The sequence below is a fragment of the Lonchura striata genome, chromosome 1 (genome assembly GCF_046129695.1).
Source record: "Lonchura striata isolate bLonStr1 chromosome 1, bLonStr1.mat, whole genome shotgun sequence".
Classification (NCBI taxonomy): domain Eukaryota; kingdom Metazoa; phylum Chordata; class Aves; order Passeriformes; family Estrildidae; genus Lonchura; species Lonchura striata.
Window position 1 is genome coordinate 49,688,081 of NC_134603.1, and position 27,534 is coordinate 49,715,614.

At 37.0% G+C, this 27,534-nt stretch overlaps 1 protein-coding gene across 8 annotated transcripts in view; it reads right to left on the bottom strand.

Annotated features, from left to right (window-relative positions):
- DLGAP1 (DLG associated protein 1) overlaps positions 1–27,534 on the bottom strand; it is a 403,998-nt gene that overhangs the window by 291,746 nt on the left and 84,718 nt on the right. For 3 of the 8 annotated variants that reach the window (XM_077784162.1, XM_021525224.2, XM_077784159.1), the window contains one exon: positions 8,624–8,718. The exons of 4 other annotated variants lie outside the window; for them this stretch is intronic. The gene's annotated coding sequence lies outside the window, so the exon portion shown is untranslated. The remainder of the gene's footprint in view (positions 1–8,623; positions 8,719–27,534) is intronic. One more of the 8 variants, XM_077784169.1, reaches the window with a different exon arrangement.

Here is a 27,534-nt window from a genome sequence, read left to right on the forward strand (position 1 = left end):
AGGAAACGCACTCCCCAGTGGCTTATGTACCGTATCTTCCTGTAATATCAAATAAAATGCAAAATGAAGTGCACAAATTCAAACTGTGAAAGTGGGCTGGTGAAGAAATTGGGCTCCACAGTTGTCCTTGTCTCCAGGACCCTGTGTGCTCATCAGTTTCCTGGCAGGTGGCAGGGGAGAATCACACTAAAGGAAAATCATAAACCTTTTTTCTGCATTCTGTGCCATGCACATGCATCACGTGGGCCCAAAATCTACAGTATAATCATACAACTTAATTAATTTCAATGGGATTTAAGTGAATTTTGTTCATTAGACTGTCCTCTGTGCTTCAGGAATTACCCAGGTATGACATGTGGTAGCAATAGTCCCAAATGCCAATAAGTTTAAAAAACTAGTGCTATCTTAATTATTGCTATAAAGTTAATGGTGGCCTTCCAGTACAGTTAACATAAACACAGGCTAAACCCCGAGTGCTCAGACTTACTTTCTGTGTGTGAGGGAAGTAATGATTAAAACCCTTTTGAAGATCACCATCAAAGCCTATTTTGCTATTGATTTATACTGAATGTTAATAATTAAACAGCTGACATATTTCTCAGCTTCCTCTCATTGAGACCCTGAAAAAGGTAATCTATTTATATTCCACTCAAGATCTCTAGTGGTTCTTTACTACCTCAGTATCCAGTAAATAGTCACTAAGCTTATTATGGAGCAGGACTAATATTTCACTTGAATTGGTAGGAAAATGGCTTCTTTAGCTCCCAACAATAGCTGTTGCTGAATCTGTGAAGTGGGAAGGATTTGCGTAACATGCAAAGAAGCTACCCAATCCCTTTACCAGCTTCTTTAAAAAGGGATTGGACCCAATTCATGAAAAAATTGTGTATGTTCAGTGGGTGGTAACTTTGATGCAATTCTTTTATGTATATGAGGGTTAGCCAGAGTGTCTGAATAAAAAAGGAAGCCAATCTGCTTTTATTCAGGCATAGCACCATGTGGGCTGAATGTGAAGAATAGAAATGGTGTATTAAATGTGATTCTGAGAAGAGACTCATTTTCTCGTTAGTACAAATTATGGGAATAGGAGCTCAGCTGAAATGTGTAACCCAATGGCATGTTTCAGTGATGGCTGTAAATGTGGGTCTCAGAAAATGTTGTTTTTCCCATAGCTGAGGATTATGAAGATATCCTTGTTTCTGCTATCCTCAGGGAAGACCTGTAAATACCTGTGAGAGAAATTACTGGTTCCAGTCCTTCTCACACTCCCTTCTTACAGTGCCCCAATGTGTGTTAGACTGCCCTTTCAAGAGTCTGCAATAATTGTGACCTTAAAACCTAACCACATTAGATATCAAAGATACATTTTTTCCTTCAGCCTATATGTCCTTGTTTATCTCCATTCTGTGGCACAATTCCAGGGACCAATTGCAGTAGAAAATTCTTGTACTTCTCCTAGATAAAATTTACATTTGTAACTCATTACACATCTCATAAAACAAACAGCTTTTTAAAATTGAAAATCAAACCATCATTTTCTGCCAGATTAAAAGCAAATAAAAAATAGTGCAGCAATTTAAGGCACACTTGAAGTTCACAAGGGTTACTGCATTTTATTAAAACAAGTCTGATATGAAGCACCTTTGTCATTAAACACATTGCTGCAAAGCAAAAAGTCCTTTTACAGGCATAGTATTTAGAACAGCTTATTGGTAATTTTGTAACTGAATTTCTAGGAAAAATCAGTGAAAAGGATCCAGAAAACTTCAGATTTCTGTACAAGTTATTTTTTTCTGTTTCCATAGAGAAGTAGAAATGAAGACTGACATGAAAAAAGTGGTCTGCATAAACTGATCAACTCAGTATCATGTAGGAGACTGAACTCTCTTACAGAGTTTTTACCTTTCAAAGAAATCTCTTCAAGAAATCTTTCCCTCTATTATTTTTAAAAAGGCCTCTGTGACATAAGCATTTTTAAAAAACAAGGCAGTAAATAATTTTGGTCTAAGTCAGAAAGGGCAAACAAACTGCAGGAAGCAGATCAATAATTTATGGCTCTACAAGTAGACTGCTAGTATCACAGGCATGATTTAGACTGCCTGTTACATAAATGATTGACGGATTTGGGCATAAAATTCCAATTTGTGGTCTGTCCTGAACACAGAATTGCAATCCAAGTATACAATTTTCTTTTAAAAAAGTGATCTTTTTGTCATCTCCATTGAAGCAAGAGTGCAATACATGAAGGTGCATTCCACTTGTGGCCTGTGATGGTCTGAAGTACATAAAATCAGACTCAGTTCAGTAGCAAACTAAGTGGGATATCCAACACATGTAATTTCATCTAGTCACATTAAGAAAAGATGTATCATCACTTTTCCATTGGCAGGAAAAGGCACCAAAACATAGCTCAGATTAGATGCAAAGTTTTGAGACAGCTTAAAATGTCCAAATGAAATGGGGAAATAAATCTTGCTTGCAATTACTAACAGTGCTGCACCCATCCATAGCCAAACATGCTCTGCCACAGGCTTTCCAAGACCAGTCACTCTTCTGAGTATTTACTTGCGATCTCCAACCTGCACTGAACCTCATGATGTTTAAAGCTGTCACACCATCAAACTGGATCAATGCCATCCTGCACCTACCTGCACTGACAACCACCTCATGTTTGACACAAGTGCAGACAGTCTTTCAGGAGAGTTGATGGATAGGCAAAACAGTGAAATTATTTTATCGACCCTTGGGTAAAGCTTCATTTCCAAAGAAAGATGAAGTTGCTAGCCTGGGTTTTATTCCTCCTGTATCTCCATTAAGATATCTATGCTCTTTCAGAACTCTAAACTAGTCAGTGATCCAAGAAAAGACTGTATACTTCTTACATAGCTACGGTGTAAGTGTAGTAAACTAAACAAAAGCCAAAATACTACTGAATTAAAGAGTGCCCCTACTGGCTTGAAAGTAATTCAGTTTATATATACCATCTTCTTGGGTTTATTACCTTACATAAATTTTGCCTAAGGCTATTTACCATGCCTTCTGACCCATAACAGACTGATTTATCATGTCACACAGGGATCTTTATCGTATTAATGAGTCTACTCTCAATAGCTGGAATTGTGCTAAAGCAGAAGTATAGGGGGGTAAACAATAGATATAACATGAAATTTGACAGTACTCAGAATTATACCTCCATGTTAAATTTCTCCAATCCATTCCGACAGCCTGAGAACTATACTGGTGAAAGCTTTTCTCCAAATCAACTGACATGGGTTATCCTACAAAAACCCCAGGATGCTCTGTTTCATTAATATTCTTAACAGCTCCCTTAAAAGAATCCTGTTGACATATGGTATTTTTGGGAAATAGGGTCATGGGGGAGGGAACTTCTCCTCTCCTAAGCCCCATAAATCTCTCTCTCTCCCAAGATTTAGGCAGGCCAAAGGCACTTACGGCTATTTACATAGAAAGCCAAAGCTTACGTATGGTCTCTCAGTTTCTATGGCAGCACAGCTCCTATAAAAACACAGCTTAAAACCACAGCTCTCCAGGCTCACAGGCATCCCTGTGTAGTCTCAGACATTCCCTTAGCAGCGAACATCTCCTCAAAACATGCGAGACTGTGTAAATTAGCGCTGATCCCAGCAGTGGCAGAGCGAGCAGTGCGGTGCTGCGGATCACTCCTGGTGCGGATGGCCAGAGGTCACTGCCTCTGCCTCCCGCCCTCTCTCCTGTCTCTCTCCAGCATCTTCACTGGGATCACCAAGGGCTTGTCAGACAAGCAGTGGGAATGGAAAACCACACCAAAAAGCACACTTTCCTTTTATGTCCTGCCACGTTCTCCTCTCTCTCCAAGAGAACTGAAAAATCCACCACCCGGAAAATTAAGATGGAAAAGATTCAAATCACTGCTGCCTTCACTGCTGCTAAGATTATGCAATAGAAACACCTCCTAGATAATGGGATTTGTCAGCATCAGCTGAAAAAAATGCCTACTGTGTGATACTATAAAGAAACCAACTATCCATACAAACAGGATGCGGCTGACACTATTTTTTAGTTAATTCAAAGCCTGAAGCAAAGCCATATATTACTGGTAACTAAATAGATAACTGGAGCACTTTTACAGAGTTTACTTAAATTTTACATTGTAATTAAAGTGTCTCCTTTACACAGACACTTGCTTAATCTTCTTACTACTACCTTTTGCCATTCCCAGGAAGAATTATAAGATTTGCATTTTACTACTGGAACACCTAATTGCAGCCAATAAAAGAATATATTCTCTAGGGCATCTAAAACTATCCTGTATGCTTATTGAAAATTAAATGTAATAATGTTTAAAAATACATTACTTCAATCGAAACTCCAATGGGAATGATTCTCTCATAGGCTAAAAAAAGAAAAAAAAAATCTGTTTAGGACAAGAATACTCCTCACAAAAAAAAAAAACAACAAAAAATTTGAAGATTTCTTTATGTAACTTAAGTATCACATCATTATGTGACAGCTTTCTCTTCTGATGCTAAGAGAGCCTTGGATTGGCAGGAGATTTGGAAGTTTTGATTAACAACCTACTGGAGCTCTTGGCAATGTGCCTGGGTGTTTCAGATTACTGCTGCTATAGAAACTCCCCTGGGTGACTGTGCTGCTTTTCTTTTTCTCACATTTCTAAAATGTTGGTCTTCAATTTTTTTTTTTGTCCTTTTGCAGTTTGTTCCACTTAGTAGCAATTGCTGCACTACTGTTCTACTCTCACTTAGTGAATAGCACAGCTACACAAACAGCTATCATTACAGATAACAGGCATCATAAAAGTTTGCCATATGCCTTGTCAGCTGGCCAAGTTGATGACACGATTCCTTTAGTGCAATCTGGGTAGTTCATAGGAAGTATATGCATTTCAGGAAACTGGCAATTCATTGCTTTTTTCTGAGTTCAAATCTAGTTAACAGACTTTAAGGGCTGATTATATATGGTTTAATACTAGCTTAAATTGCTATGTAAAATTTGTAATTCCAACCTATCCAAGAGAGAAAGAGGTAATGACTATAAAATCAAACAAAAATAATTTAATTTAGTGTGATATTCCCTCCACTCAGTTAACTTTTTCAGTTCTCTTCCTTTCTTCTCAGGATAATCCAAATTGTTCTAATACGGTGGGAATAAGCTTTCTCCAGCTCCACTAGGGGTGACCAGGCTTTATGGGGAGCAGGAACAGGACCACAAGCACTTTCAAGTGCTACTTAATGGAAAAAGAGTACTAAAGAGTGAACTGACACAAAGTGTAGTGTCTGATTGCTACATTACTGCCCTGAGTATCTGACCAGGCTGCATCACAAGGTTAACATGAGCTACACCAAAAGCCTACCCAGGCCATCATCAGTGAAGTGCCTGAGTCTTCTGTACACACCAGCCCACCCATGCACACAGCTGCAATCATGGTCCCAAGATGCTCCATTTTTAGCATGAACACGTGTACACATTGTGCTATGCACTGCACAACACAGGCTCTCATGTTCCTCTACTTGTCCCCTTGAGAGGAGGCCAGTCACTGACGAATCTTTGTCACTTGTTCCTGGTGCCCTGCCTGCCAGAGTCTGCTCTCCATGGGAACAGGCTGCAAGTTGGATAAGCTGGTTCAGCAGCGACAACATATTTGTTGGCATCTTATCTGTGCACATACAGATGAAGTCTGATCTGATGGGGCACAGCAGGGCCCTACAGCTCCTACATCAATGCAGCAATGGATGAGCTGCCTCTACCAGAGTAGCTCATGCAGCTCACACCGTGCTCCAAAGGCTCCCAGGAAGCAAGGGATTCTGTGAGACTTCTACAGGAGGAATGAACTGCCTTCAGCTGAGCTCAGGAGAGATGCCAAGTGACCTTCCTGAAAGGGGAGGCCTAACACAGTGCACAATGTAGACATGCAGATGACTGACATGTGGCAATAAAGAAACCATCTGAGTCAAGTAAGTCACATAGGTACCTGGAAATCCTTGCTTGGGAGATTTTCTTTTTTAGCTGCCCATCCATGTGGGTTTAAAGCAGGTGAACTGCTGAGTAGCTTCAGCTCTCAAGAAGGTCCATGAAAGCAGCCTCCTGAGAGTAAATATGGTCTAGCAAATGGGTTTAAAGCTAGCAAGTGATTTAGAGTAAAGCACACAAAATGTACCTTTTGCATTCCTCTTACAAAGTAGTGTCATCAGAGACTGGATTGCACTGGGTCTCACCTGTTTGGAAGATTGCTAGCTTTTTACCTTGTCCTACAGATTTTAAAATTACTACATGCGAAACAAGTTGCTAGAACCACAGTTCTGAACAGAGCCTTCTAAATATTGCTATAGCCCGTCATACTCATTTCATATCTGCTGGAGCTTGTTGAGAGCCTGAAGCAGAAACTGAGAGAAAGATAAGTGTAAATTATGTCTACTATTTACAGACAGTATCCAGGCAAAATCTGAACCAGAATAATTCAGAAATTGATTTTTTTATCTACTTCACTGATCAAAGCTTACAAAGAAATGGGGCATTGGATCATCAAGACCCTTATCAGTTTCTAGAGTTATTATGAGTAAGAAGATAAATTGTTATGATTGCAAACCTGAAAAACATACAAACAATCAAAACATCCTAAAATGAGAAATTATAGAAATGTTCTTAAGTAAGTTAAGGTGAAAGTAAGTGCCAGCAGGGTTTTAGCAAAAAGCCCCAACAAACTCCAACCCACAAATATGCATACAATTCTAAGGAGATGCCTCCTATGCTGCGTAATCCCATTGGAAATCCCATTTATGTCCCTCTTGGCCTTTCACTAGTATGCACTAAACCATCTAAGTTGGCAGCAATCTCCACAGGTCATCTGGTCCAAGAACCCATCTCAAAGCCAATCCAGCCAAGTTCTGCATACCTCCAAGGATGGAGATCCCTCAGCCTGACAGTACATTTGCTGTCATGATTTCACCCTGGTCATTTCCCAAATGCCTACTCTTTAGTCACCATTTCCTGTGTCTTCTTTAGTCTGTGGCTTCAGGTCCTTCCACTACACACCACTGAGAAGGGTCTGGCCCTATCTCCTCTGTTTGTCTGAGGTAGTAAAGACAGCGATGAGGCCTCCCATCAGCCATCTATTTTTAATGCTAGACAAACCCAGTTCTCTCAGCCTCACCCTACATAACCTCAGATGTACTCCAGCCCCATGACCACTTTGGTAGCTCTCTGCTGGACTCAATTCAGCACACCAGGGAATTTGTTTAGTGGAGGACTCCAAACTGGTCGCAGCTCTCCTAATGTGCTCTCACAAGTACCAACAGGGGAAGGAAGGACTTGCTGGTAAGACTGCCTGGGATATGACTGCCTGTGTGCTGCAGGGAAACACTGCAGATTCATGCACAACTCATCATCTACAAACACCTCCAGAAGAAACCAAGCAGCTTGCTAACCAGCTGGCCTCATGGTCTGTGCTGTTGTGCAGGGTTATCCCAGCCCTAACACAGGACTTTGCATTTTCTTCTGCAATGAAACATTCACTATCTTTCAGTGTGGTCTGGGTTATTTCAGCCTTGTCCAGGCCACTTAGCTTTGAAGGAATAGAATTACATGCTGCCATCTATTCCTTTAAACCAAAGGTGAGATAAATGACTAGAGAAAACCACCAACGTTTCTTGTAATTATTAAAGCAAAATTTAGGAGAAAAGCTTCGAGTCCAAACATGTAATATAAAACAAAGCTGTAAAATAAAAAACAAAGTCATATAAAGAAATAATATGAATTACTAGCAAAATGTTCCTCTGTGTTGCATTTGTGGTTCAAACCTTAAAAATGGCAGCCTATGTAATATCTAGCAGCAGTACTCTCCAGGAAGGATAAAATGCACTTTTAAAATGTTCAAGAAGAAACATTTAAATTTATTTTCATGAGGAAAAAAAGCAATAGATGTTGCAACTGTGTTCTAAGCACTTTTGAGTCTTGTATTTTCTACTTTCCTCCCATCCTCCCCTTTCCTTTCCAGTCCTCAAATTATATCATATCACAGCTCATTTCTGAATCAGAAAAGGAGAATATCCATTTCAGGACTCATAACTTTCCTTCCATTTTGGCTGAGGTTTTTCATTTCCACAAATACAAAGAAGATGCAAAATATCACATATCACAGCCTAAACATGCCACAATCCCGCAGCATGCACAACACCCTTCATTCATCTGATGATCAAGGAAAAGAAATCACAAAAATGAATCTGCTCCTGCACAACTTAATTGCAAAGAATCAGGAATGTTTGAACGACCCAGACTAAAACTATTGATGTGAGACCAGAAGTCACCATAGAAATGGGGAGAGATAATATTACAGTGAATTACTAGAAACAGTCCAATATTCAGGAGGTATTTAAGGAACTTTATTAAACAACAGACCACAAAGTACTAACATCTCCAGATGAGAACTGGAGATGCTCCCCTCTGTCTCCCTCAAATCTCTTCATTTCAAATGGTATGGTGTAGCAGTGATGTCTCTGCTCCTCCTTTGCAGTCACCATATACCACTGCATTCCCACATACTCCTGATAAAATGCTGCCTCCCTGCTCCCCCTTGCAAGGGAATTGTGGCTACACAATAACAGTTTACCTCTCCATTTTAGTCTTCCCTTTTCCTTCTTTTTCCTTTCACCCTCCAATCTGGTTATTTTTGGACTGCCAGTTGGGGTTATTGCTTTTTCCCTGCTAAAATAAAAACAAACAACAGTTATCCTTCAGTTTCTGGGCTTAAGCATGAGATCTGTCTCAAACATTAAACAGTCACATTTCTTGCCTGAGGTGCAATGCTATCTCCTATGACACGGACTGAAGCAAGCCTTGCAACTAAAAGCAGATCCTGTTTCTGGATTCTCAGGCACACTTTTCCAACTTCCCCAGTAAATACCCATCTGAAATCCTGAGCAACACTGCATCTTGAGAATTCAGCACTGGCTGACATTTGCATAGTCCTAGAGACTAAAAAATTAGTCTTTCTGAGCTGAACTACAACCATGATTCAGAATATACAGGGCTAAAATAGAATATTTATAACCCAAATCACCCCTTCTCTTTGGCATGTTATCCTAATTTCAGACCACAATGTAGTATATTTTGCCTTTTTCTAAGGCTTACTACTTAAAGATGGTCTATTTGGAAGGAATTTAGTACCTACAAAATAATAGACAATGCAATAGCATCAATTTCCCACCTCTGAATAAAGGTCTTAATGAAAAAGAACATGATGCTTTTCTGGGAAGCAAAGACAAAGATTCCCCACATCCTAATCTTATAATGTCACAATGAAATCCCAGGTAAAACCAGTCTTAAGGTGTTCAACATTCCTAAAATTAAATAAATATACTATCAAGTATTATTTAAATACTTATTTCCCTTTTTTTTTTTTTTTTTTTTTTTTTTTTTACTTTCTCTGCATTAGAATACTTTCAACTATATGAAAAGTTTTTCAGAACCTGGAAAAAATAATTTTATTGTGCAAAATTCAGTATGGCAAACAGTTGTCATGAATTGAATGAAGACATTTATAATTTCAATGTAAATCATTGCTTTCCCACTCTGGATGAAAAATCAGTGTGTATATATCTCAATTTTCCTGATTTTTCATATTTGGGCTATAGAGGGATAAATTGGGTGTCTGAGTTGTCCAAAATGCAAACTGGGTGTGCTGGCTTCCTTTCTGCAAGGCCGAGTCATTCTGTCCCTCAAGAAGGGTTATGGGATGCCTGACAAAATACTCTTTTGTTTTCAGAATAGTAGGCAAAATTTAGTCAACATAAAGTAGGCTGAAGGGAATTACAGGAATGATAACTGCTTAAGAAAGTGTTGGAAAAAAATAAGCATGCTGAAAACACACTTGGAGAGGATGAGTAAATCTAACACACTTCATGAAGCACAGCAATGATACCTCACCCTTCTGAAAAGGATTCTTCTAATAAAGCACCTGACAGTAACTTAAAAACACACTGCTTCTGAGAATGAGTCCCAAAATTATGCACAGAAATTATCCAGTCACAGTAGGTGTCTTCACAGGCCAGACGTGAGAACTTTCAGATGGAACACAGCAACAAAGTGAGCAGCTCAACACAGAGAAGTTTTACACTGCCAGTTGTTAACCTGAACAATATCTACAGTGTTACTGGAAACACTTTTAAAACCAGCATTGATAACGAATGTGAATGAAGAGCCAGATGTGATCTATGCTGTTGGGCTGAGTTCTCCTGGAAAACTATATGCACAGAGCTGTTGGCAAGTATTCAGTAAGAAGATTTATTAGAGAGAAATTTTCACTCTTTTAATGACTTTAAGCACCAGATTTAGTGCAGTCTCCTCAGGAATACACATAATTCCTTTTCACAGGTGTTTTGCAGGCCTTGCCAGGCGCTATCATACCCCCACAGAAGTAGCATAACCTTTGCCAATGTGCATGAAGGAATGTTTGCAGATTTTGACATGCTCAATTTATTTATACAACTATTGACCGCTTACCTAGTCACGCTTGCTCTTCTCTCTTGATGGTAGCTATGTTACAACAAAATGTCTCAGACAGAGTGCACTGAACATTCATTCCAATAATATAGATAAGTACTTGGTATAGTATTCTAGATTGTTGTAAATGTCAATTTTCTGTTCTCCAGCTGTATTTGCAAAGAGTTAAATTAAAAGTCGCACAAAATTTATCATATTTAAAGTTTATAAAAAATTTGTATTTTCATTTCTACTCTGTCCTGGGTCTGACCTGGACAACATTAATTTTTGCAGCAGGAGGCAGCATGATTAGGGTTTGGAGATTATTCTGCAACACTTCACATAATTTTCCAGGGATAGAGGAAGGGATGGCAAGGCATTGAGGAGGGAGTGGTCAGGTATTTTCGGGGGCTTCCATGGAGTGTTGTGGGGAATCACACGTGAATTGTTTGTCTTTTTTTCTTATACTAATACTGTCATTAGTTTTGTTGCTGTTACTATTTTTTATCTCATTGCTGTTTCCAGTAAATTGTTCTTATCTCAACCCATGGTCTTCATCTTTTGTGCCTCCAGTTCCACTCTCCAGCTTGGTGTGGTAGGAGGTGCAGGGAAAAGAGGGAGTTATTAATAAGCACGTGGTTTGGAGACTTTCAGTGGGAATATTAAATTGGGGAATATCATTCCTAAACCACGACATACTAACAGAATTTCCATTCTTAGGTTTACAAGACTGGAAGGTATCAACATTTGGATATCGTCACCATATTCAAAGCTCACCAGAAAATTGATCCCTTTAAACTTAACTACTGTTATCAGAAAATAAAGCTCATATTTATAACTAGAAGTGAACTCAGCTACAAATCCACACAGCCAGAAAGATATATGGAGTGGTTGCAGTCTCTGGGAACAGCCTGGCTATCTTCATAGGGCTTGTAAGCTCAGGCACCAAATTGCACAGAGAAGTCATATTTCAACTCTGTTTCCAGTCATGACAGTGTAAGCATGTGCTGAGCCAGAGTTTGTAACTCTATTCTAGAGAATTTCTTCAGTAAGTCTCTCCTTTTCCTCTTTCTTTCTTAATCAAAAGAGAGAATAGATTTAGCTTCACATACTCAGGGTTGATTTTTTTTTTTTTGATAGAGAATAGCAAGACAAAGATTCCTCAACCTTGCCAACTAGTGCCTTAAGGAGGCACCTATAACTTGAAAGTGAGCTGTCATGAACAAAAAAATAATGCATATATCCATCACTGCCAGGCTGCTATAAGGTGCCCCAAATCTAGGGATCAGAAATAAATCAAAAGCAAGCATGGAGGTTACCAAGACTAATAAATGACTTGAACTCCCCAAAATAACTTCAGAGAGGTTAGTAAAAGCAGGTCTGAAAAAGGTATGAGACACCATACTCTTGCTTCTCTAAGCTTACTGTGCCCTCTGTTGATCATTATAATACTCTTTTCAGCTACATGAAAACACATTTTCCTAATCATCTTGTCTTGTTCAGAACACTCTGTTCTGTCTAGTCAATGAGACATAAGTGCACAGATAAAGAGTAGAAAATAGCACTCTTTATTTTATGATGAGTTTGGGAAAATGCAGAGTTAACAGTGAAAACTAAAGAACTATTTAATGGTTAAAACCACCAAATAGTCTCCCCAAAATTCCCACCCTCTTTGTAATTTAATAATTCCCATGTGTTAAAAAAGTAGAGCAAATGGAATAATTCAAAACTTTCATAGGTCATCAGTAGCCTGAACAAGACTTCTGATTTAATTTGACAAAATACTCAGAACTGAGGACACCAGGCAATCAGTGGCATCATTGCTTTGACTGTGCAATGCTGAACAACTTGGAATTTACACACACACTCCAGTATTACAGACATAAAAATACAACTGGAATATAATTCCTATGCCTCAGATCCATGGTCTAAATATCATGTTTACTTATGCACATTGAAATGGCCATTAGTGATGCTAATTAGTGCTTGGGTTTATTTTGTTTTTCTAAAAAATCCTTGGAAGGGAAAAAGGGATCTTAACAGCTCTCCAGTGTATTCCCAGGCTTGTTAAGTTTCACTGAAGAAGTCAAGAAGATGGTGATTTCTCTTCCACTTACTCTACTATCAGGAACACAATTTTTTCCTAGGCAAGATAGAAAATAATTAAAATTAAAGCTCAACCCTTTCTAAAAGTAGTTACAGAATTTTGATTGTTACCTAACAGCTTCTGCCAGTTTTTCAAACAGCTCACGGTCTCAACACCAGCCTTTGGTTGTTAGAGTGGCCCTCTTTGTTTAGGCTGAACCATAGCGATAAATACAAGAGCCCCTATTCACCTCCCCACCAGAAAATCTGCTGGTTGTATTTCACACACACAAACAATGGTGGCTGATACGCTGTAGATTACTCCAATTAACATTATTAAAAAAGCTGCCTGAAAATCTCCATTCCTTTTCTGAAACTTCTCCCTGGGGGGCAAGGGTAGATCAGACCACTATCACTAAAATGCTGACATTCAAAGTTTTGTGAATATATTTCAGAAATGAGCTTCATAAAGGAATAAAGACATTCTGTAAGCTGTTGAAGATGTATTCCTCTGCTCTCACCCAGTGCTAACATTTCATTTTTGATCTGTCTCACAAAACTTCTTTCCTCTGATGTCTTACCTACATGTCTTACCTTTTGCTGGAAGATTTTGCTTTTTGTGGGTCGATGTTTAGCTTTATCTTCCACAGAACTCTGTTACAAACTTTATATTTACCCTGTAGGCTATATTTCCTCTAAATGTTTGGTTTGAGATTTTTAAAAGAACGTGTCTCTGAGACTGTCTTCTGCTATGCTGTCATCTTTGCAGATATTTATTTGCAATTACATGAATCTTCAACTTTGGTATGGAATCTGCTGAGTCTAAATTACTGAATGCTATTGATAAAATTATACTTTTTTTGACAACATCTGTTCCTGTAGTCTATTAGATTTTACGAGTCTTATGTCAATTTATATACTTTCACAATATCTCTAACATTTGAAACAAAATCTTCCTTTTTCCAAAAAATTCTATCCCTTTCAGAGGTTGGGTTTTTTTTTCCCCTATGAACATTTATTAGTGTTTTACTCCCTTTGTTGACCAGAGATTTTTCATATTGTAGTTAGGAAGTCCCTTTCTCCAGAGATTTCCAATTAGCCTTTCTCATGACTGCAAAACCAGAAACCCTATCAACACTCCAAAGCAAGAAGATCAAACATGCCCCAAAAGTCCTGTACATTGCTACTGTGCATGTAAGGATAAAAAGTTTGTTGATGCATTTTCAGTTTTGGAGAAGACTTACTGTTTCTCAAAAATGGTCCCTCAAGCAACAGTTTATTGAACTAGGCATTCCAAAAAACTCAAGTGACAATAATAAATGCATCAATTACCTTTCGAGAGTACAATCGTTGTCAATGTAGTCAAAAAGACTTTGAAATGAGGGAGTGGAGATCTAAACACATAAAATATAGCACCTGATGTATCATCTAATAAAAAGGGGCCAACTAAAATGCCCATTTTTGGTACTTTAAACCAAAAGTTGTATAGGATTTGGAATAAATGCTGCACTATTATGGAGGCCAAGCCACAGTTCTTCATTCTCCATCTGACTACCAGCTCAATAAATGTTATCAACAAAACTTCATATTAATTATATTTAGCTCTGCATGTGCTTGTGAGAACTGATATCTAACCTCTGATTTTTAAAGGTGCCAATTCATATTTTATGTTGAAATAGGAATTTGTACATACACAAATGGCTACTTGCAGATTCCAAAAGAACAGAAGCATTTGCAAAATATCCTCTTGGAACCAAGAGGTATAAGGACAAACTGACCCTGATCCATCTGAATAATGCTGAACAAAAATTTTAAAAATAAATCTGAATTTGGAAACTTGAAGAGATTATGAAATCTCGGCTACAACCCTCATGGCAAAAAGTACTGCACTTCTCCCCAGTCAATTCTGCAGTCAATACCTTAGTTTAAAGAAGTGTTTAACAATGTCTTCTGGAAAACCATCTCTGCATCGAGTAGGCAGCTTGAACAGTATGTATTCCAAACTACGTTATGTCATTTTAACCTAGAGAGAAATACCATTGCTTTGGACAGAGAAATCAAGCACACTGCTGTCCTAATACTGTGATTAATGCTGTGAGCTACACCCTGCCTAGCCTTCCTAATCTCTGGGCTTTCTAATTTATAGCAGAGATGGATAGGCTATCAGTGGGGAATTATGAGGATTACTAGCTGTTTATCTCTCCTTTGCAGAGACACTTTGCTGCTTATAGAATTACCATAAACCCTCCAGCTGCAGTGCCTCTCTATACTTATCCAGAAGTCTAGATACCTACTGGGCACAAAATGTTTTGATACTCAATATATTAGAAAATGTTGGAGTTGATGGATTTTTTTTATTATTATTTTTTTTGTAAATGATTTGAACATACTGTCATAACTCGTCATGTTACTTCACTGATAATTTGTCTGCAGGTTATATTGCATTCCCTTGAAATCCAGTGCTGTGATCTTGTCTACACTAATTAGAGTTCAGCATTAATGCTTGGAGGTTGCCCTCAAGCATCACCACAGGTGAAACCGTTAAAGATGTATGCCAAGCCATCTCTGCACTTGCAGCAAGTTATGTAACCCATTTCAAAAGACTTCATCTTTATGGTCACTGGGAATGCTACTGACTTACCTAGTACCTGAAACTTAAGGCCTTTCTCAATGCTTCTACAGAAAGTCCTTATGCTGTGGAGCACAAGTTTCCTTTTGGGGTGAAAGAAATCAAAGAGTGTAATGGGAAATAGGTGTGCTGTTTGTTTTAGTTTCCTGATGAAGGAAGAAAGAGACCCTATAACATTTACATTCCCCTAACTTAAAAATCTGAAACTGTACAGAAAAACTTTTTCCTTTAGAAGGAAATTTATGAATGAGAAACATCAGTAAGATAAATATTAACTGTTGTACACCAGATTTTTTAATAATTACAAGTGTCCTTCAACAATCCATTTTAAATACTGGTTGCATTTTTAGATAGGATATTTAGAGCCAGGATGTCTCTGTACACAATAATTAAGTGACCATTTGAGCACTAATATTCAGCTAAATTGTACATATTTCATGCTGCTTAGATTTAAATTTTGGCCTATGTATAGCTCTATATAACCATATTCTTATGAAACTCCTCACAATTCCCCAGTGTTCAACTTTGTAATTCTTAACCAGCCTGCTAAACAGGAGACTTTAAGAACACTTAATTTAAAAGTTCTGAGGCTCTAATTCTATGCATACATATTTATAAACATAATAAAAATATGTACAGTTGAAAGATTTTTCCCTCCCCTAAGTCACAACATATCAACTTTGTAATTTGTATTAGTCTATGCTCACTTTATATTCAAAGATTGTAACAAAAAAATTGTTTAAACATCATCTTTGGTTAAAATAAGAGCTCCTTTATTCTCTACATTATCTTAATTCACTGGTTTCTTATACCTACACATATATTTTGATTTTTAAGACTTAAAAAACCCCTAAAATTAACCAGATCCAAACCACTTCATGCCTGAATTCCTTTCAGAATGTTATAAAATGTCTCAGCATATAAAATACACAGGTGTAGTCATCCAGGCCCTTCTTTCAAACTATCATGAAATGAAAATACATGATAGCTTGAAGGAAGGGCCTTCAAGCCCTGCTAAATTACTAAAGGAGAATACCATTTTCTCTAGAAACCAGCCAGTCTGACAGACCAGTCTCAGCTTGCATTTGTGCAACCATGTCATGCAAACCTTTAAGGTTTTAGCTCATCTTGTAACCTCTAGTTAGTGCTATGTATAAACCAGCCAAGATACAGTCTATTTTTCTGTTGTATGTATGTATAAAACATACATATGTATGGTATACAGTATGTATAAACCAGACAAGATTCAGTCCTATTTTTCTGGTTGTCTATGTACTTCCTCAGTCATCTTCTGCAGCACAGGACCTCAATTGCCTGCTAGGACCATCTAGGCTTGTCTTATCTAGTTAGTTCCCCTCCATCACAGTGACTTTGCACACTGAAGATCCTTTGATCTTTCCTCTTCTCTGAACTCCAAGGATAGTCTCCAAGGGGAAGAAATTACTGAATATAGTCATTTAGCTGAAGAGAAGGGTATCTACATGGAATTTAACAACAGAGGCAGACGATCATATTAATTACCCAGTCCAGTCTCCCACTCTATGAAGGTCTGCTAATAAAAGGGGAACCATGACCAAGCCTATCCTCTTTTTCAAACTCAGTGAATGTTAAGTCCATGCCTCAGTGTGCTGTCATATCCTATAAGCAGGATGAAATCAACATACTTTCTTCTGTCCTGGGTTTGTTGGCTTTTCTGGCAGGCCATGCTGAAAACATACAACATTGTTTGGATTTGTCAAGGCACTGGCAATCCAGATAGAGAAAGGCAGAATTGGGAACCTTTCCAACAGGTTCTTGAAATCTAATAGAACATTTACATAACATGTGAGATTCTTGATTTTAAAATGGGTCATCTAAATAAGTCTGTGTTAATGGATGAAACATGGGTAAGTTGTGTTATCAAGTCACACATTTCTCAAGTGTCTGTCATGCTGGTCCCACTAGAACTGTTCTTGTCAGTTCTATGTACATATGGCCAGCTCTTATTCCTTGTATTTCCCTGATGCCATCAGCCTGTATTCCAGGGACACAGTCTATATTACCAAGGGACAACAGCACTGCTTCATCTCTCAGAAAAAAAGCCACAATTCCTTTGTGCACCAGAAATTTGCTGCTGACAGCTGCAGCAGAAAAGTCTCCAGCCTCACTAGCTCTGCTGCACAGTTGAGTACACGGGCAAGCGTGAAGCCACACACATCCCTTCCAGATCACCTCTCTGTGATCTGTGATTCTGTGGATGAATGCTTGCATACAAAGACTTACTGTCTGGATAGTGAGGAGAGAGGTGTGCAGCTGGCTATCTGAGTTTTGATGTCCACATTATTTGTTTGGTTTTTGCTTCCATTAGCTTTGCTGTATATATTGCTTTAATTAGTTGTACAGGCTTCTCTCTTCTTAAATGACAACATCTATTAAATTACAAAGACATTTAAGAAATATGGATTATAAAACCAAAATAAGACTAGTAAATCTTATTCCAGTGAAACACTCTATGGAGTGTATTTCATTTTAGAGGGAATATTACATATGGTTAACATCATTGCACTAGGAGACAGGGTAAATTTTATCCCTTTACTATTCACTTATTTTATTCACATGTGGAACATTAACATAGATCAAGTGATACATTTGAGTTTTCTGGTATTATTTGCATTTTATGTAGCTTCCTTTTTATCTGTTAAAACCTGGAAACATAAGTTCTTGCTGGGATATGTCTGTAAGGAGCAAATTCTAGTTACAAATAAATGATAAGGCAGCCTATTACTTTATTAATTTTTTCACATTAGTCTCTATTTAGGATATGGTGTTAAGCTCTACTGATTGGCAGTCCAGCTACCAACCTGTGTATAGGTCAATACAGAGTTTCTTTGGTTTGGTGTTGTTTACTGAATTCTTAAAAAAAAAACCACTTAAGATAAATTAGTGTGCACTCCCCATCAGGCAGAGGAATATCTGCATGCATGTACAACACAAATACACAGTGTCTGAAGGTGTTAAGGAAACTTGAGAAGTTTAAGAGATGTAGAACATCATTAACCTACTGCAGTGGCACTACTTTTACATCAGAAGAGTTGAAAACCTGCTGCAAATAAGAAGATAGTTTGTGACATTTTTAAAACAGTAAATAATTTCTCTTAAGGAAATGTTAAAAATTACTTATTTTGCTATCTTAGAGAATGAAAGAATATTCAAGTAGATCACTCGGAGTTCATGGTCTTCATCCAAACTGAATTTTTTGTTTAGCAGTTAAGAGATACTACGCTGTCCTTACTGTAACAACCTTGTCATTGCAGAGAAATTTCCCCCATGTTTTCAAAACTCCATAAAAGTAAAGGTGTCTTCAAAAAAGAAAATTAACAGCAGGGTGTGACTGGGCAACAAAGTAGGGGCCTTGCCATGGCAGGAATACAAGTGCCTGTGGTTCTCTAATACATTTACAAGCTCTTTTCCTTTATGAAAAATGTCCACCATTACTAATTTTTTCTCATTATTTGCACAGGACTGGAAATGAGGCACTGTCAATATGAAAAGAATTCACAGAGGCACCTACCTATTATTCTGCTAGCCTATAGCAAAACATCATCCATTTTATTTATTACTTTGCTGAGCTGGTCTTTGCAAAACAAGCAAGCTGATAGAATTACCCCCAAGCAGTTGCCAAAATGATGATTAATATTATTACAAACTAATGCTTCTCATAAAATAGAGTCGTAGAACAGATTTCCTTTGACATGAGCTGCAAAAATCCCTCCTTGGCTCAGATGCTAGACACTGCTTGAAGAACATCAACTAGCTCTGAAGATAAAGTTCATGCATTGGTCCTTCCCTGTTGAAGCCACCATGTAGCTATTCTTACCTTCAGATCACCAAATGCTGGCAGAGATAATGTCTTTCTAGAAATACCTGCATGCTGCTAAAACACCCTCAGCACATATTATCCATGACTTCCTTCAAATCCTTTTCCTTCCTTCCCCCAACACCCACAGTCACGCCTCCTCCCTACGCCTCCTCTCCTTTAACTTTAGTTAAAAGTTTGTAGACAAAAAACAGGCAAAGTTTTGTACTTAAAAGAAAAGATCCACTACTGTAGTGGTATAGAGTACCACAGATTTATGACAGGAAGGAAAGGAGCTACATTTCCTCCTCACAAGTTTCCAGATCTTACACAGAAGCAAGTCAAAGACTGAATCTAAAACTAAGAGACAATTTTATCTAGCAAAGAGTGACACAGTTATCAAGGAAGAAAATATCCTAAAATATGAATTATTGCTTACTGGATGATATTCAGGATGGCCAGGTTAAATGAGGCATAAACTGTAACCAAAATTGGAACCACCAAGCTGGAAAGACTGGCAAAGAAAATGAAGACAGGAGTGCTCTTCTGTGGTGAGAATAATGCACGCTGAATACAGCAGCAGTGAGAAGACTAAAACCAATCTAATGCAGATTATATAATGCTGTATAGTCAGCCATAAAAGAAAACTTTCTTAAAGTTGGAATCATTAGTGTTCAGGGACACATTCAGCTGAAACTCAGCTCAGAAGAGTAAGCCCTTCCAACTCACAGGAGCTGCTCTGTGGAACCTGCAGTGTTACTCACTCCCGGTGGGATTTTGAAAGGAAGATGAGTGTTGTGGTTTCACCCTGCCTGGCCACTGAGTACCACACAGTCACTTGCTCACTCCCCTATATCACACCCCCAGGCAGGGAGGAGAGTTTAAAACAAAATTGAAACCTCAGGGGTTAGATAAGAAGAAAATTATTAAACAAAATATAATCTGAATAACAATAACAACAACAATAGCAATAATAATTTACCAATAATGATACAATTATACGAATATAATATTATACTAATACCAGAAACAGCAATAATGAGAATTGTAATGATAAGAAGAAGGAGAGAGAGTAACTGAACCCAAGGGAAATATGTGATGCACAATACAATTGCTCACCACCCACTGACTAATGTTAATCACATCCCTGAACCACAGTGAGTGGCTTCTGGCCAACTCGCCCCAGTTTAAATACTGGGCACAACATTCTGTGGCATGGAATATCCCTTTTCTAGGTTGGATCAAGTGTCCTGGCTGTGCTCCCTCCCAGGTTAGTGTGCAACTCCTCACTAGCAAAGCATGAGGTACTCAAAAGCCCTAGACTAGCAGTGTCAGCAGTACTTAAAAACAGTGTGCTATGAACATTATTCTCATACTAAATCCAAAACCATAGTACTGTACCAGCTACAAAGAACAAAACAGATTCTGTTGCACCAAAACTAGGACATCTAAGTAACAAACTGGCACGAAATGGAAAAGGATCTGCAAGAATAAATATAGATTGCTTTTATTTTATTTGAGCTCTCATCTATGCTTGGTAGCACTTACCAAGGTATTAAATGTAGAAAAAGTAAACAAACACATTCTTCAAAGTTGCTGTACAGCTTTATCACATGTTAAATGAAATCTTCTGTGCCCTAATAAAACTGATAGCTTTATAGTAGAATTTTGTTTCAGAATTATGTTTATCAATGAAAAAATCAGTATATTTGACTCAGAATGATAAAGAATCAGATTTTTGTGATACTTATAGCCAAGTATGAATGACACACAGCAAGAACATCAGCTACTGATAAAGCTCATGTTAATATCACACTCAGCACTTAGAAAACATCCGCCATGTAGTCAGCCTTCTTTTACTAGGGCCAGAGAATTCAGAAGTGGAAAATCTGTCAAAGTTATTTCATTTTCTTTTATGAACATCTGCTAATTTTTTTTAACATGTATATTAATTACACTAAAAAAAGGCATAATGTATTTTTATTTCTTCTTCCCATAAGACCTGGTTAAAAGCAGGAGGATGAAGTATGCAAATGACACATTGCAGGAAAAAATGTCTGTACCACAGGGTGCTGTGGGATTCTGTGATATTCATGTTTCTGCATAACTTAATTTATCCATTAGCAGATAAATAGGAAATGTTAATACTCAGGAGATGTTTGCTCAGGAAGTTTGAGCAGCCTAGGTTGTTCTGGTCCATTAATGGAGAAAGCATTGTTCAATTCCTTCTCTTACACAACAGACAGTTTCTCCTGGGTACCACTGAGGCCACTCTGTGACGGGCTCGCACTAAAACTGCCTTGAATTAAATTATCCAATAATTAGGAATTACTCTGGCTATGGGAAAAAAAAATCAGTATAAAGCAGGGACAATGAAACAGCCCTTGTTCTCCTCCCCACTGCACTCCTGGGGATGGAGAATCACTCTTGGGTACTTGTATGTTGTGCCAAAAGATAATGTACCCACAGACAGAGTGCAGACCAGACTTTATGCCCCGCTAAGGTGTCACATGGGACTTGGTTGATTTTTGGTAAATCAGACACAGAATGACTAAACTGTTTCATATTTGTCATTGTGCTGTCCATGAAAGTCTTTAATGGTTAAAGAAAAGGTGTTCTGGGAGATTCTAATCTCCACAGAGCCTCACATTCTCTTCCTGTCAGAGGATGTCCATGATCAACATGAAGATTTCAATAGCAGAGAAGGATCCATGCATAAACAGTAAGGCAGGTGTTGTGCACCTTTGATAAACATACATATTTACTGAGAAAAAAAGAGAGGAGGTTTTGGTTCTCCAGACTTCCTATTTATCCAAGTTCCCCTATAGTCTACACAGGGAAATTTTACAATATGTTAAATTGAGACAAAACTTTTTTAGGAACTGCCAACTCACAGGAAGTTTGGTAGGACCATGTTAACTCAAAAAATACTTATGATTTGGGGCTTTAAACTGCTCTTTGAAAGACCCAGTTATACCAGAAATATGAAACTGTTTCTGGCTAATGCTGATAGTTACTTCAACACAGCAGTTGTCTTCTCTTTAATGATATATTGCCCAAATTTCCCATTTAATATGGCTGTTTTCCACCTTGTTCCTGAAAGTACAAAAGGAAATCAGTTGTCACTCAAGCCTATCACTTTTTATTGTAATGAACAATCTGAGAGCATTCACAGAAGCTTGGAAAAAGACCCTATCTTTATTAGACATGATAAACAAGGACTTCCCATAATAATTCAGTAGGATTGATTTATGCTGTCATGACCAATCTGGGCATTTTATACTTTCTCTTTCTTAGGGCGCTTTTTCTTATGTGAGATTAATTGTTTACCATTGCTAATTTCTAGTGAATATCACATTAAAATATGCTGAAAGCTAGGAAAATGTGTAGAAATAGTCTGAGGCTGACCACAGCAGATGCTCAAATGCAATTTGGTTTTCTAGAACTGCAGTTTGACAGAGCAGCAATGGAGCACTCTAATGTACTGAGGAGGAGTTACCAGCATGCACATTATCAAGAGAGATGTGAGGCACTCTAGTAAATCAATATTAATTCCAAAATTCAGCTTCAGACTCTTGAGATGGAATTCTAGTGGCATGCAGGAATAAATCTGAAGATGACACCCAAAAATACAGAGGCAGTACAGGCCCTCTAGATCCTAATTTTAAATGTGTTTTCTCAATCATGTTATTTATTCTCACTGCTTTTCTGCTGCATTACTTGCTCATAAATAAGCTACAGGTAGTGAAGGGAGCTGCAATGGAAACATTCATTGCATGGTCCCTACTTTCTAGGGGATGCTGGGTTACTTCTAAAATGATCAGCACTGACTGGGTGAGTAAGACCACTGAAATGGGAGTCAACGTCAAAGCAAATCTGCAAATTTTGGTACAAAAAATAAAGAGGCTTCACTTGTGGCTAGCCCAGATATGAACCAAGACTCAACAGTCAGAAATAGATTAAAAGGTTTTGTGCTGGAGAAATACGCAACAGATCTCAGATGATGTTATGTTAAAAATACACAACAAAGCTAACAAATATGACAGAAAAAACATCCAACTTCTTTTAATGGAATATGAAAAACAATCTAAGATTGTAAAGGTAAGAGTAGATGTTTACTATACAATTAATTACATAGATTAAACAAAATTCTCTGTGTTACCTGCAAAATTTTATTGCAAATATTTAATAAAACTATATTCTTTTTCTGTTTTTGTTTCATTTCATAGCCTTAAAAGGACTTACAACTGCCTGAGAACAAGTAGACAAGTCTCATGTGATCACATGAGAACTTAGGCTCAGTTTTATCAGCTAATAGCAACTGAAAAAAGCATATTTCGTATCCACATTTCAATCCACAAGTCCAGAGTTTCATCATCCTCACCTGTTTAAAGTAATACTGCCTCTCTTTTTTAATTACCTCTACCCATGCTTGGAATTGCACAACTACAGCTAAGTGTATAAAAAATTTCTAGTGCAAAGGACCACATCACAAATTACGTAGTTGGATAAAACAATGCAAATGTCAGTAGAAAAAAAAATGCTTCTTTCTGACACATATTCTTTGAACATAAAGGTGGCTGAAGAAATATCAATCAATAATTAAAGAATTTATGGCATTATAGATTATTTTAGTTTGGTTAAGACTTTTTTCCTTTTTCACAATGTCAATATAGCAAACAAATCCAAGTACATCCTGAAGTAATGAAAAGAACCACAGTGGTTTCATAAGTATTACTTTTTATGGGTTAACCACAGCTAATTGAAGTGATTTACAGTGTATACATTTAACATATTATACTTAAAATTTATTTGAACATGTGCTAGTAAGTCGGTAAAAGCAGTTTTGCTGTAATCAGATAATAAGCAATATCACTTCAGAATCCAGTGGAACAGAAAATAAGTTTAGTTTAAATTATTAAAATTAAGAATTTTATAGCACAAAAATAACAAGGCAAACTATGCTTTGCATAGTTCAAGGCATCCACAGTATATTAGCTCATGGCCAAAATACTATTTGTTGATGTGAAAAGACAGAAAAAAACAATTTTTCTGTTCATATTTCTTCTGAAGAGTAAAACATCTAGTCATCAGAAAAGAAAAGAAAAAATTACTTTCTATCATCATGCATTACAGAGAGGATGAAGTTATTTATTAGGATTATAATACATATTCATATATGGCATGAAGAACGCCTTTATTTCTTCATGTGATTTTCATAATTCTGCTGCACTCTCTGTTCTCTTTCTCTGTAACTGTTCTCTTTCCTCCCCCAAACTCCCTTCCTACCTAACTGCTGCAAAGCCACACTGAGATGCCGTGAACCAGAAGCAGAGAATCCCAAGAATGACCAAATGGTCAATGACTGTGGCTCGGTACCAAGTGCTCACTTAGGAAAAAAGTTGAGAGAAATTGGCCACAGTTTATGGTGCCACAGAATAGTAGAAATGTAGTCATTATCAGCCAACATCAGACAAATTCAGCCTTCAGATAAAAGGCCTATGTTTTGAATAATAGGGACAAATTACAAGTACTATCCATAGTTTGTTCATAATTATGTTAAAAATTCAAGACGCAAAATTTTTAAGATGACATGCTCATTGAAACACAAGACTTCAGCTATTTGATACATGTACAGGTCAATCTTCCAATATTAATTAGTTTTTAAATTGTAAACTGTTCAAATACTTTTTAAGCTTATTTCAAATTTTAAGAATTTTGATAGGTTGTATTAAGGTATCAGAATTGTTAACTGCATACACTGCAGCTGTAAGTGGACTGCAAATTTTTCACAACCTTGACTCATCTTTTCTGAAATAAATGTATTGTTTCATAAAACACATAAAAATAATATAAATAAAAAAAATAATTAAGTAAATACCAGAGATAGACCTAAAGTCTAAATAAAGGTTTATCAACAAAATTTAGGGGCCTATTGAACCAAGAATAGAACTGCTCAGACTGTTCCAGTGACTTGGTCTTTTGTAACAAAAAGGTATTTAATTTGAAAATAATTATTCTTTGAGAGACACATATTGGGTGGAAGTGTGAATACTTCAAAGACCAGAGACCACTCGTTCATGAGATTTCCTGTGTGATTAGTGGAAATCAAATGACCAAATTCCAGTTTGCCTCACAGCCTTCAAGTTTTTTGTACCCCAATGTTTTTAGTATGGTTCCTTTCTCCCAGAAATCTTCAGTGTTTCTCAAGAGTTTGAGCTTTATTGTCAAAGTACAGTCAAGATTCAAACTAATTTTGCTGCCCAGGAAGAGAGTTTATATAATTAAAGCAGCTCTAATTACACATTAAAAAAAAAAAAAAAAATAAAGCTTCCAGCAGGGGTCAGTCTCAGAAGAGAGGCTGTTGGAAATAAATAAGTAAAAGGGAAGAAAAAGTCTAATTAAGTACTACTGAACATAATACAGATCTGTTAATTTCCTTTAAATTCCTGTTAGCTCATTAGATTCCCTTCACTTTCAATTCTGAAACATGTAGATATATTATGTTTCATTAATATAGGTGATGAGGCAGCTGGGGTGACTTCACTTAAGATTTACAAAATCGGTGCTGAAAGCAAGAACAGTAATTGTGTAAAATAAATCTTGAATATTTATGAAGTACCTTTAACAGAGACAATCCAATAGTAACATTAGATTTTTATTATTTTAACTTATTAACTGTAATTTATGTATACAGTGTCTAATTCTGGCCTAGATATCACCTAACACTTTTTCCTGTGATGTTAGTAACTGTAAGAGTTCATCTTAACTTTATTGTGACTATTTTCATAAAATTGAATTCATACTTGAAACACAGAGCCAGCAGTCTATTAATCTATAAAAATGAAAGTTCCTCATAGTGACTTATGCTGGCCTGTTAGTTGCAAATGCCAAAATAAGTTCAAAGGTCCAGAAACATGGTGTTCCTGCAGTTGCAAACTGCTTCTCTGGAAGAAACACCCAAACAAGCTGACCCTGTGGAATGGAAGCCTCAATCAGTCTTAAATTCCAGTTGTTATTCTGAGGCACCTTGGAGATGTCAATTCCATAGCATATTTGCTCTGTAATGAAAGAAGGAATAGAAGATAAGGGAATAAAGTCTATGGTCTATTGGCCATTGCTGTGTTTAATAGTACACATGCTGCAGTCACCAGGACTGAAGTTCTCTAAGCTCAAAAATAAACCACATCACAGGAAAAATAACCTAAGTTCAAAAATAACCCACATCCTACTCATGTAAAAATTTACTATCAACCCTGCACCCTTTACTTTATATATGGATAGATTAGTTTCTTTGACTTTTTAGTGGCTAACTGCCACTAAAAGCTGCCCAGAAAAGATATCCCATTTGCAACAGATATAGATAATGAAACAGATAATAATCCATCTCCATGGTAAAATCACTAAATAATTCAACTCAAGCTTCCTAAAGACCATTAGCATTTTGTAACTTTCAACAATAACAACATCATTTGATATCAACCCATTTATTGCATAATGCCCTGAAATCCTCTCATTGATGCATTCCCATGCACATTTTACCCTTTTTTCTTTTAGTGGTGTAGTCTAAATGTTACTTAAAGATTAAAACTGTAAATTACTATAATTTTAATGTTCCAGTATTTATATTACTTTTTGTAATTTCATTGTTTTACATATTGATGGCCGATTCAAAGAAAGATTTAATTCCAGAGATGATCTATCATGTTGCAAATGTAATTTTTTTCACATGCAGCAAGAATAAATCTCACGACCTTACTATCTTTCAAGGGCCTCTTAATGACAAAATGATTTACTGACTTGGCCGAACTATTTTTCTTCTAAAAATTTAGAACCATCAGAAATATTTAATGCCTCAATTTAAAGTGCTGAAATAGAACCACACTGAAAGAATATTAAAATGCTGGTATTCCCCCAAGAATTAACAACTGTCAAATCAATATGTTTTGAAGTGGAAGACATCATGTCCATTTCAATTGCAAATTTGCAAGTAAACACTGTAAAAGGAATGTGTCTTATTTCTGAAGAAGCATGGAAACATCATGATCCTTTTGGACTGCAAGATTTAATTGCCAAGGTTGGACTGCAAAGGTTTGGAACCTCCACATTCTTTTCATTTCAAAAGCTAATCATGTGTGAGAGGTAACCCCTCTCCTTTAGAAACTACTGGCCTTAATTTAGAGTGATGCAAAAGATAATTCTGATATTGATTTAATTATTACAGCACTAAAATAAGGCTTATATGCTTTGCCATACTATTTCTAATACTATTTCTAATAGTGAAATGCCACACTTTCCAAGATATATCATACAAAAAAATACACATAACGCATCTTTAATCTCAACACGGCAGAGCACATCATACCCAAATGTTGTATCTAAGACTCTTTGCTGGATAAAAGTTGATCCAACTACAAAATTATTAGTTATTTACAGGCATCAACACTTTTAAATAGGAATTCAAAATACACACTTAAAATATCACTCTTGC